Below are 11,534 nucleotides of genomic sequence, written 5' to 3'. Positions count from 1 at the left end.
GTTGAGAATCCGCCTGCCAATGCAGGGGACACGGGTTCGAGCCCTGGTCTGGGAAGATCCCACATGCCGCAGAGCAACTGGGCCCGTGAGCCACAACTACTGAGCCTGCACGTCTGGAGCTTGTGATCCGCAACAAGAGAGGCCGCGATAGTGAGAGGCCCGCGCACCGCGATGAAGAGTGGCCCCCGCTCGCCGCAACTAGAGAAAGCCCTCACACAGAAACGAAGACCCAACACAGCCATAAATAAATAAATAAATAAATAAATAAATAAATAAATAAATAAATTTATTAAAAAAAAATATTATGGGAAAAGTTACTCTTATTTTATTATCTCATTCCAAATCCCCATCACTATCATGCATAAGGTGTTTATCCTTTCAGCTCATGTTTTGCAAAAATAATTTGCTTTCAATATATGCACATATCAAAAATATTAGTTGGTGTGTTTTATATGCTGTAATTATGTAAATATTATTGTTCTGTAGGTATCATTCTACAATTTGTTTTTTATAGCTATCCATGTATAGATATATAATCTTAGTCCATTATTTTAACTGCTGAGTTCCATTGTATAAAGCGATCACAATTTACTTGTCCATTCTCTTACTATAACACATTTTTTCCAATTTTTTTCCTACTAAAAGTAAGGTAGTGCAAGTACTTTTATAATGGTGGAGTAAGAACCTCTGAAAATCTATTCCTCCATAAAAGCAATGAGAACACAGGCAAAATCAACTTTTTTTGGAACTTGGGGAATTAACTGAATGTTTGCAATCATCTAAAAAGTGTTTATTTTTAAAAATGGGTGAAAACCCAAAACCCCAAAACCATAGTAGCTGTGAAAATCAGCAGCCTAGCCATTGCTAGAGAGGGCAGAATATGTTCATAGATCCCACAAATCCTCCAGGGAACCATCATTATTTGACTTTTTGTTATCTCCTTGAAAAAGTACCATTCATAGGGCCTGTCATTATTTTACCTGACTCAGAAGTCCTTCAGTGCAAACAGTCCTATTCTCAGAGCATTTGCCAAAACCAATCAGTGGCAGTTGTTTAACACTGTAGCTCCCAGAGGTGGCAACAACAGTTGGAGCAAATAAGAGGCTGACCAAAAAAGGAAAAATAGGGAAATGAGGTGCCCATAGGACGCTTTGAAAGCTCTGATCTATTTCTGGAAATCATGTTCAGAGCTCTGCACACACCAAGGAAAGACATGAGAAGGTTCTAATCTCTTACCTCTGGGCAACATTAAGGCTCTGCAATCAGGAAGCAAAGACTAAGGCAGTGTTGTAAACTGCTGGAAGTATGGAAAGCATTCAATAACAACAACAATATACACACACACACGTACAAACACATGGAGCTCCTTGGCAAAGGTTGGGAGACTTACTGGTTCAAAACACTTTAAAAAAACCTCTATCCAATCATTAGCTAACTGAACAGAGAAGTCAGTGGCCATATATGACAAAAAAGAAAAAACACAGACTTTATAGTATTAGTCCAGGAAAGTCACTACACTCACAAAATAAAACCACCATCAATAACAACAACTGAGCATAACAACAAACTCTGAGGGGAGAGCAATATGATTTCTAGAGCTGCTATATTAAATTTTTTTAAATATCCAGATTTTAATAAAAATTATGACACATGCAAAGAAAAAGAAAATTATGGCCCATATACAGGAAGAAAAAACAATAGAAACGGTCACTAAGGAAACCAGATATTGTACCTACTAGACAAAGACTTTTAACAAACTGTTATAAATGCAGTGAAAGAACTAAAGTAAACCATGTTTTTAAAGAAAGTATAAAAACAATGTCTCTTACCAAATAGAGAATATCAAAAAGGAAATAGAAATTATACAACACAGCCAAATAGAAATTCTGGAGTGAAAAGTATAACTGAAATGGAAAATCTACTTAGAGGGGCTCAACAGCAGATTTGAATAGCAGATGGCAAAATCACCAAACTTGCCAATAGGTCAATCGATGTTATCCAGTCTAAAGAGCAGAAATTTAAAAGAAAGAGGAAAAATAAACAAAGCCTCAGTGACTTGTGGTACATCATCAAGTATACCAAAATATGCCTAATATGAGTAATAAATGGAGAGGAGACAAAGGAGCAGAAATAATATTTGTAGAAATAATGGCCAAAAACTTCCCAAATTTTATCCAAAAATCCCATTAACCTTCACACACAAAGCTCAAAGAATGTCAAGTAGCATGTCTAAAGCCAAAAACAAAGAGAAAATCTTAAAAGCAACAAGTGAAAAGCAGCTCATCATGTATAAGATATTGTCATAAGATTAACAGCTGGTTTGTCATCAGAAACATGGATGGCAGAATGTAGCAGGGTGACATATGCAAAGGGCTGGGAGGAAAAAAATTGTCAACCAAGATTTCTATATCTGGCAAAACAATGCTTCAAAAATTAAGAAAAACCTTACAGAAACTGAAAAGATTATAAGGGAATGCTCTGAATAATTGTATGCCAACAAATTACATAACATATGAAGTGGAGAGATTTCTAGAGAGACACAAACTATCAAAACTTGCTCAAGACGTAGAAAAAAATTGAATAGAACTATAATGAGAGATTACATTAGTAGTTAAAAACCTTCCTACAAAGAATATGTCAGAACCAAATGACTTTAGTGGTAAATTCTACCAAGTGTTTAATGACAAATTGACAACAATCTTTATAAACTCTTCTAAAAAATAGAAGAGGATTGAACATTATCCAACTTATTCTACGAGGCCAGCACTACCCTGATACCAAAACCAGACAAAGACATCTCAAGAAAACTACAGACCAATATCTCTTATAAATATAGGTACATAGATTGTGTTGATGGTTGTACAAGTCTGTAATTATATTTACAACTATGGAGTTGTACACTTTAAAGGGTGAATTATATGGAATACAAGTTATATCTTAAATTTGTTACAAAAAGATGCTGCAATGAACACATTTCCTGTGCCTCCCAGTACACAAATTCTATAAATGTTTCTATGTCTATGGACCTACAGGTAGAAATTCTGGGTTGCAATTTTTCAATTTTACTAAAATGTGACAAATTGCTCTACAAAGTAGCTATATCACTTGTACTTCCTCCAGTGGTGTCAGAAAATTCCAGTTTATTTTATCTTTGCCAATATTTAGATAATCAATTTAAAATTTTTTACTTATTTGCAGTTCTTCTTTTACTTATTTGTTGTGAAATGATATTTATTGGTTTGTATTTCCATGACTTTGAGGACGATTAAGCATCTTGTAATAGTTGTTGACCATTCAGTTTTCCTCGTCTGTGAATTTTCTATTCATATCCTTCACCCAACTTCTAGCAAGCTGTTGGTTTGCAGAGCTACCTTTCAGTGCTGATAACATAGGAACCAGAAGCTTCCCTCCCCAGGAGTGACAGTGAGCATTACCAGCCACTTGAGCATATCAGTACTTTCTAGGCAAGTGCATCCATTCCAGAATGGAATCTTTGAAATATATGGTTGTCATGACGAATGACAACATCTCAAAGGATTCCTTTCGTTGTTAGAATATGTTACCTTTGGCTAAGAGGTAAGACACTTGAGTTTCTCTTCACTACCCTGCCTCCTATCAATTACAGAGAAGTCACACACGAGTAAGTGATTTTTATTCTATTAGTCCTTCAGTCAGTCAAAAGTCTGTCTTCTTTCTAACTTTGACTACTTTTCTTAGTTTTTGTTCTGTTAAAAGAAAGAATTATGGGTATATTAGAATTTACTTCACTATGGGTCCTCCTCTAAAGTTCTTTCCAAATTTGCCAATTGGAAGAGTTCATCTTTGTTAATTAATCTCCTAACTCCATGTCTATCTTCTTTTCCGCCATCTGACCACATCTCTCCTGCCTCGAAGGCATCTGGAGCACTTATCTTAACCTATGGCAGTCTACACCATCAAATTTTGGTCTCACCTCAAGCACTCAAGCTCAAAAATTGAACCCCCCTCCAGAAAACACTTTATTTTTCTCAATGAAGCTGGATTTCAAGGAGTTAGGAAATAGAAAAATTCATTAGGTGGTGAAAAGCTCATGAGACTAAATAGTTTACACATCAATTTTTTATTAAAATAAACCATGCACACATAAAAACACAGAATAGCAAAACTTGGGAAAATTCTAGATCTGTTCTAAAATTTCTTCACATATGTATTGAATCCTGTGAGAATTTTAAAGAGGAAACTTTTGCTAAAGATAAATAAACATTTAGTAAATATGGAATCTTTGAAAATAACAATGAAAACACTCCAGTGGTGAAATAGCTAAATCGTGAGTAAATATGACATCTCTGGAATGAAGCTTTTGTTCAGATATTTGGATCCAGAGATACTCCCTGGGAAGATGAATGATGCTTTTTGGTGGGGATGGAGGCGTGAGGAAAGCAAGGTGAGCAGCTTAGACAGAAAAAACGGAAATGGAATATGCAAACTGAACACTTTTCTTTCGTTCTGGTTTTCAACTAAGAATCTACTGTTGCAGGTAAGTCATGATAGAGGAGGTAAATTCTGAAGCTGCCAAGATCAAATAGCAAGGGTAGAATAAATCTGAAAGAGCAAATTTACACACACAGTTCTGGGTCAAGAGGAGAATTTCTCTATCTGAAAGTCCAGCAAACATTTGATCTGAGAGTAGCTCATCTCATTCAATACTGAGTAATTATCAAAATGGAATCAATAGAGGATGTAAAAAAAAAAAGATTTTACAAGAAAAAAGCAGAAATGTAATATAAAAATAATGACAGTTAAATAATTCTAGGAAAATATCACAGAGCAGATAAAAAAGACTTTATAATTTAATGAAGCAATTTTATCTGTAAAACGTAATCTTGAAATAGAGATATAAGAATTTAGGGAAAAACAGTGCCGTTTAGGACAGAAGTGGAGGGGAAAGAATATTCTCACAAAAACAAAGGTCATGTTGGAAACGGTGCAAAGAAAATAAGCATTGCTGAAAATATGGTAAGGGGCATGAAGGACAAGACTGAGATAAGCTAGAAAGACATTAAAAAAGAGACCAATATAAGCATAATTGGTGTCACCAAAGGAGAACCAAAAAAAAAGAAGAAAATATTTAAATAAAAATTTTAATATAAATTTTCATGAAGATATAGGTCGAAAAGCAGACTATGTCCCTAGAAAAATTAACTCTATACAATCAAAGGAGCAGTATCCTAGTAAAGTTACTGATTTCCAAAGATAAAGAATGCTTTGGAAATCCAGGAAAAGGAAAAATATTCAACTAACCTTTCTAGGAGAAGAAAAAATCCAGCTCACCATAGCATTTTCCACAGCAATACTGGATGACAGTGGAACAGAACACATAAAATCCTTGAGGAAAACATTGTGGTCCAAGAATGTTATACTCAGGCTAGCTTTAACTCAGAGTGAGTGTGAGAAATATTTTGTAACATGAAAGAACTCAAGGACTGTGTTTCCCTTCAAGAGACTAACAGAAAATGAACTTCAGCTCAACAGGAGATGACTAGAGAAGCCATGGCAGTGTGCACTGAATCTATTTAAAAGAAAGTGAGGATTATTGTTACAGAATTGAATATAAATATTATAAACTTTGTAAGTATGAAAATTATATAACTAATAACCCAGGAAAATTAGGAAATAAGGAGGAATGTAAGGACATTGATTCTTTTTTTTTTTTTCACACACACACACTGTATTTTATTTTTACAAGAGATAAATAGACTGACACCAAGCATTGTACATGGATGACCACAACAAAAGCAACAATGATTGCAATTACCAAACATGAAACACACTCATTCTATGTCATAATATTGACATTCAGTCCAGTAATCCTCCACTGTAACAGCTCCTTTACTTTGCAGTGAGAATTGATTTGTATATTCTTTGCCTCTGAAGGACACTGATTCTTTATTATTAAAACTTGGGGATTAATAAGTCATCAAGTAATATAAACAAAAAGGCATAAAGGTTTCACTAAGTAATTTAATCAATTAAAATCTATAGGGGATAAGGAAGGGGAGGAAACAGAGATGAACAAATTTCATCTTTGCTCACAATTGGGAATCAGATTTGGTCTAAAGTTTGGTCTACAGTTTTGAGGAATAAATATATTACAAAAAGTTAGAGTCATCTTAATCATAATCACAACAGGAATATAAACCTTTCATATAAAAGAAACACACAAAACACACCACTTCACACCCACACACAAAGAAAGTCAAGGAAAAAATACCAAGTAATAAAGGACTTAAAAGTAGCCACAGCTACAGAAAAAGCATAAAATATAGAACAAAATTAATACCAAAATCTGTTCCATAAATAAATCAAAATGGATTGAACTCATCTATAATGAGAAAGGAGTCTGGTTAAGTTACAAATAAAACCCAGCAATATGCTACCTACTAGAGATATTTATAAAACAAAATACTCCATTGTAAAGCAATTAGACTCCAATAAAGATGTTAAAAAAAAAAAAGGTTGTGAATAAAAAGATGGGAAAAAGTATACCAAGAAAATGTAAACAACAACAATAACAACAAATTAGGAGTCAGGATCTTAATTCAGACAACTTTGACTTTTAGGCTTGAATTAAGACTTAAAGCATTAAATGTGATTTTTTAAAAGCATCACATAATGAGAAAGTCTATAAATCATAATAAAGATAAAATAATTATAAAAATTCATGTGGTAGGAAGAATTTTAAGATGTCCTCCAATATTCCTGTCTCTTGGTATACATGCCTTGTATAAATCCCTCCTCTTGAAGCTGAAAAATTAAGGAAGGATAAAGGCTGGAGCTCTGATATGATGGGATATGATTATATTACACAATATGGCAAAAGGGATTTTATAGATGTAATTAGGTTACTAGAGAGTTGGCTGCGAGTTAATCAAAAGGAATATTATGAATGGGCCTGATGTAATCACATGATCCCTTTGAGTCTGTGTCTAGATGTTGGAGACAGAAGTCATATTGGTAGTGTGAAAAGGCCTGTGAAGGGGCCACAGAGCAAGGAACTCAGACAGTTTCTACAAGCTGACAGATGTCCTCAGACTCAGCCAGCAAAAGAGCAGGATCCTCAGTCTTTCAGTCTCAAGGAATTGAATTCTGCCAACAACTTTTTTTTTTTTTTTTTTTTTTAATAAATTTATTTATTTATTTTTGGGTGTGTTGGGTCTTCGTTTCTGTGCGAGGGCTTTCTCCAGTTGTGGCAAGCGGGGGCCACTCTTCATCGCGGTGCGCGGGCCTCTCACTATCGCGGCCTCTCGTTGCGGAGCACAGGCTCCAGACGCGCAGGCTCAGCAGCTGTGGCTCACGGGCCTAGTTGCTCCGCGGCATGTGGGATCTTTCCAGACCAGGGCTCGAACCCGTGTCCCCTGCATTGGCAGGCAGACTCTCAACCACTGCGCCACCAGGGAAGCCCTCTGCCAACAACTTAAATGACCTTGGAAGAAGATCCTGAGCCTCAAGTGAGATGGCAGTTCATACTGACACCTTGATTTCAGCCATGTGAGACCCTAAGGAGAGCCTTACCTTCTTGACTCACAGAAACTGTCAAATAATTATAAATGGGTGTTTTTTTTAAGCCATTACATTTGTGGTAACTTGTTACACAGCGATCAAAAATTAATATGATCTACTTACCATATAATATAGTAGCATCAAAATTCATAAAGCAAAAAAAAAGCTATAGGAAAGTTACTGGCTTATGTACTAATACAAAATACTCTTTTGCAGCATTAGTAGTAGAAGTCTTTAATTCGCCTTTGTCAGCATGTCGTCAAGGAGTATTAAAGCAAGTAAGAATTTAGGATATACTTCAGACAAAGGTAACTGTGTGTATATGTGTGTGGGAGAGCGAGAGAAACCCATATATCAATCTCTAGCCCTGAATACAAAGAATATATCTTTTTTCCTAATGCCCACAAAAAGGTATACTCACAAAAGATAACCATATGTTAGGCTAGAAATTTCTGAATAAATTCCAAAATGTAGAAATAGCAGAAATAGTCTCTAATCACAATGCAAAAAAAAAAAAAAAAATTAGCAGTCAATAGTAAACTTATGAAACAAACAAAAATCCTTACCATGTGTCATATAAGGTATTCTATTAATTCTTAGGTTAAAGAGAAAATTAATACACAAATTACAGAATGTTGATAGCACTACATATTAGAACCTATAGCATACAGTTGAAAGAGTGCACAGAGAAAAATCCATAGCTTTGAATACTTAGAATTATAAACCAGAAAGGATAGAAATAACTGCATCAAGTATCCACAACAAGAATTTAGAAAAAGGACCTCAAAATAAATCCAAGGAAGGCAGAAGGAAAGAAGGCGTACACAAAGATGAAGCTGCATCCCTGAATCTGATAGGAGAAAAATAGTAGAACTATTGAATAAATTCAAAATCTGATACTTTCTCATGATGTGAAGGACACTTCACTTCTGTGATATTTTTCCCAAAACCTATATTTCCAATCAAATTTTGAGAAAAACATCAGATAAATGCAACCTGAGGGGCATGCCAAAATATCTAACCAGGTACCCTTTTCAAAATAGTCAAATTCATGAACAAGGAAAGATTACAAAATAATTACAGAACAGAGGAAACAAAGGAGAAATGATGACCAAATGCAATGTGGGGTCCTGGTTTGGATCCTGGAACAGGAAAAGGACATTAGTGGAAAAATAGAGTCTACAGTTTAGCTGTTAAAATTGTACCAATATAACTTTTTCAGTTTTGACAAATGGTCCATGGTTATGTAAGATGATAACACTACGGAAACAAGGTGAGGGGTATATGAGAACTCTAAACTATCTTTGCAACTTTTCTGTAAATCTAAAATTATCCCAAAATAAAGACATTATTTTTAAAAAAAAAAAAAGAATTACAGAAGACCTAGAAAATTGAAACAGAACAGTTAAAATGAAAGAAATAAAAATAATTATCAAAGGGCTACACCATCAAACAAAGACATATCAGGTTCTAAAGGTTTTCTAAGGGAATTTTACAAAACATTTCAGTCATTGATAATTCCAATTCTAATTAAATCATTCTGATATCATAGACAAATTTAAAAGGTACTCATATTCTTTCCCATGAAATAAATAATTTAAAAATAATATAGTCTTTTTCTTTCCAATTTTAATACACTTATTTCTTTCTATTTTCTAATAATACTAGCGGGAATGTCCAGAAATGGCAAATGATAGTGGTATAATGGTCATCGTTGTCTTGTTCTTTACTTTAATGAGAATGCTTCTAATTATTTCCTTATTACATCTGGCTCTGGCTTTTGTGTTTACATGTCACATTAAGAAAATGACTACATATCTGTTTTATTAAGAATTGCTATCAAGAATAGATTTAAAATTTTATCAGAATTTTTTGCCTCAATGTAAATTATCATGTAACTTTTTTAGCAATTAATGTTGAGAATTATATTATGGGTCCTCCTTTATCTAACCATCCTTGTAAGTTTGGAATAAATACCTCTTGGTTAGGGTTCATTATTCTTTTAATGTGGCTGTGTATTCTGTTTGTTAATCTTTTAGTTAAGTATTGTTTAGTAATATTTGTAATGAATTTGTCTGAAGTTTGTGTGTGTGTGTGTGTGTGCGCACGCGCGTGTGCACGCATGTACTATCTTCGTTGGGCTTTGCCATTAAGGTCATATAAAACTTTAGATTTGGGGATATGTTCCAACAGGTGGTAAGAGTTCATTTCCTTTTAACTACTCTCCCTCTTCTCCCTGACTAGCAAGTAATCTCCAGATTCTGCAGTCCAGTGTCAAATGGCACCGCATGGTAAGTGATATTCTATGAGGAAGTAATGTAACTGAAATCTCTTGGGGGGAAAAAACAAACAAATTTGTTCACTGTCTCCATTACAAGCCTGTCATAATTAATGTTTAAAATATATTTTAACATAGGTGAGTAGGTGGAAGGGGGAAAAGGGCAGTTTGATTGAAAACTGTTCTTAGCTTTTTCTTCCCAGCAGAGTCATATTCATGCTCACCCTTCTGTGCCCCTGCAGTGACCTCCATCACTAATTCAAAAGGATGGAAGCTTTGACCCATCCCGCTATTTCCCCATCCACCCTCATCTCCTGACTGCTCTGTCACAACAGCCTATTATCCTTCCTCCTTCCTCACTGTGGAAATCCTTCCCACCAAAATGGGTCAGAAGTAATCACCGCTAGAAAGAGGACAACAAGTCATGTCATGGGCAGATGAGAAAAGAAAAATATTTTTCCCAGTTCCCAGCCACAACCTCAGAGAAATAAAGCCAGGGGAGACAAGGGGAGCTGTGAGAGAAGGAAACCACATTACCCACTCCAATAATAATAAAAATAGCTAACACTTATGTAGCATTTATAACGTGTAAGTCATGCTCTGAGTGCTTTACATGAAAAACTCATTTAATCCTCACAACAGTCCTACAGAGTAAGTGCTACTACTATCCCTGCTTGACAAATGAGGAAACTGAGGCAAGAGGTGACCTGCCTGTTGACACATAATTTACAAGTCGCAGAGCCAGGGTGCAAATTCATGGAATCTGGTTCCAGAGTCACTGGTCTAAGCATCAAGCTGTAATGTGTCAACCCTAAAACCAAGAATCTTGCCTGCCCTTGGGATCAAGGAAGACCTGTGAATAAATTATGAGGCTGAAGATTTTAAATAAACAGGATTCAGTATTACTAATAATGGTGAAGCTGTTTTAATAAACAAAAGAGATGGAAAATTCATGGAAATCAGACTTAGAAGTCAATAAGGGAGAAAACGATCTAGGAAGGAATCGAGGGTAGGGGATCAGTGAGAAGAAAGGGAATAGAGTACAGTGGAAGAGTTACAGGAAAAAATAGAACAATTTCCTAGTCTTCTCAGCCAAAACAATGTTATTAGCGCTCCCATATCTGTGTATTCTACCTCTGGATAGATAGAAGAAAGACTTGGAATCTTTGTCTGCTATTTACTCTTTTGTGCGGTACTGTACATGTGTGTGCATTATTATTATTTTATTTTATTTTTTATATAGCAGGTTTTTATTAGTCATCAATTTTATACACATCAGTGTATACATGTCAATCCCAATCGCCCAATTTATCACACAACCACCCCAACCCCCCACCAGAGTTTTTCCCCCTTGGTATCCATACGTTTGTTCTCTACATCTGTGTCTCAATTTCTGCCCTGCAAACCAGTTCATCTGTGCCATTTTTCTAGGTTCCACATATATGCGTTAATATACGATATTTGTTTTTCTCTTTCTGACTTACTTCACTTTGTATGACAGTCTCTAGATCCATCCACGTCTCAACAAAAGACCCAATTTCGTTCCTTTTTATGGCTGAGTAATATTCCATTGTATATATGTACCACATCGTCTTTATCCATTTATCTGTCGATGGGCATTCAGGTTGCTTCCATGACCAGGCTATTGTAAATAGTGCTGCAATGAACATTGGGGTGCATGTGTCTTTTTGAATTGTGGTTTTTCCCTGGGTATATG

The 11,534-nt window shown here is 35.2% G+C and overlaps 1 long non-coding RNA gene across 1 annotated transcript in view; it reads right to left on the bottom strand.

The window, feature by feature from the left end:
* The window catches only part of LOC309604928, a 39,225-nt gene extending 33,542 nt beyond the window's left edge, over window positions 1-5,683 (bottom strand). The window contains exon 1 of the long non-coding RNA XR_014231120.1: window positions 319-5,683. This is a non-coding gene — a long non-coding RNA (uncharacterized lncRNA). The remainder of the gene's footprint in view (window positions 1-318) is intronic.
* Between the last annotated feature and the right edge of the window lie 5,851 nt (window positions 5,684-11,534).

This window comes from Balaenoptera borealis, assembly GCF_965194805.1.
Source record: "Balaenoptera borealis genome assembly, chromosome: 1".
NCBI lineage: Eukaryota > Metazoa > Chordata > Mammalia > Artiodactyla > Balaenopteridae > Balaenoptera > Balaenoptera borealis.
Note: the sequence above shows the minus strand (reverse complement) of the source record. Positions and strands in the feature narration are given on the sequence as shown.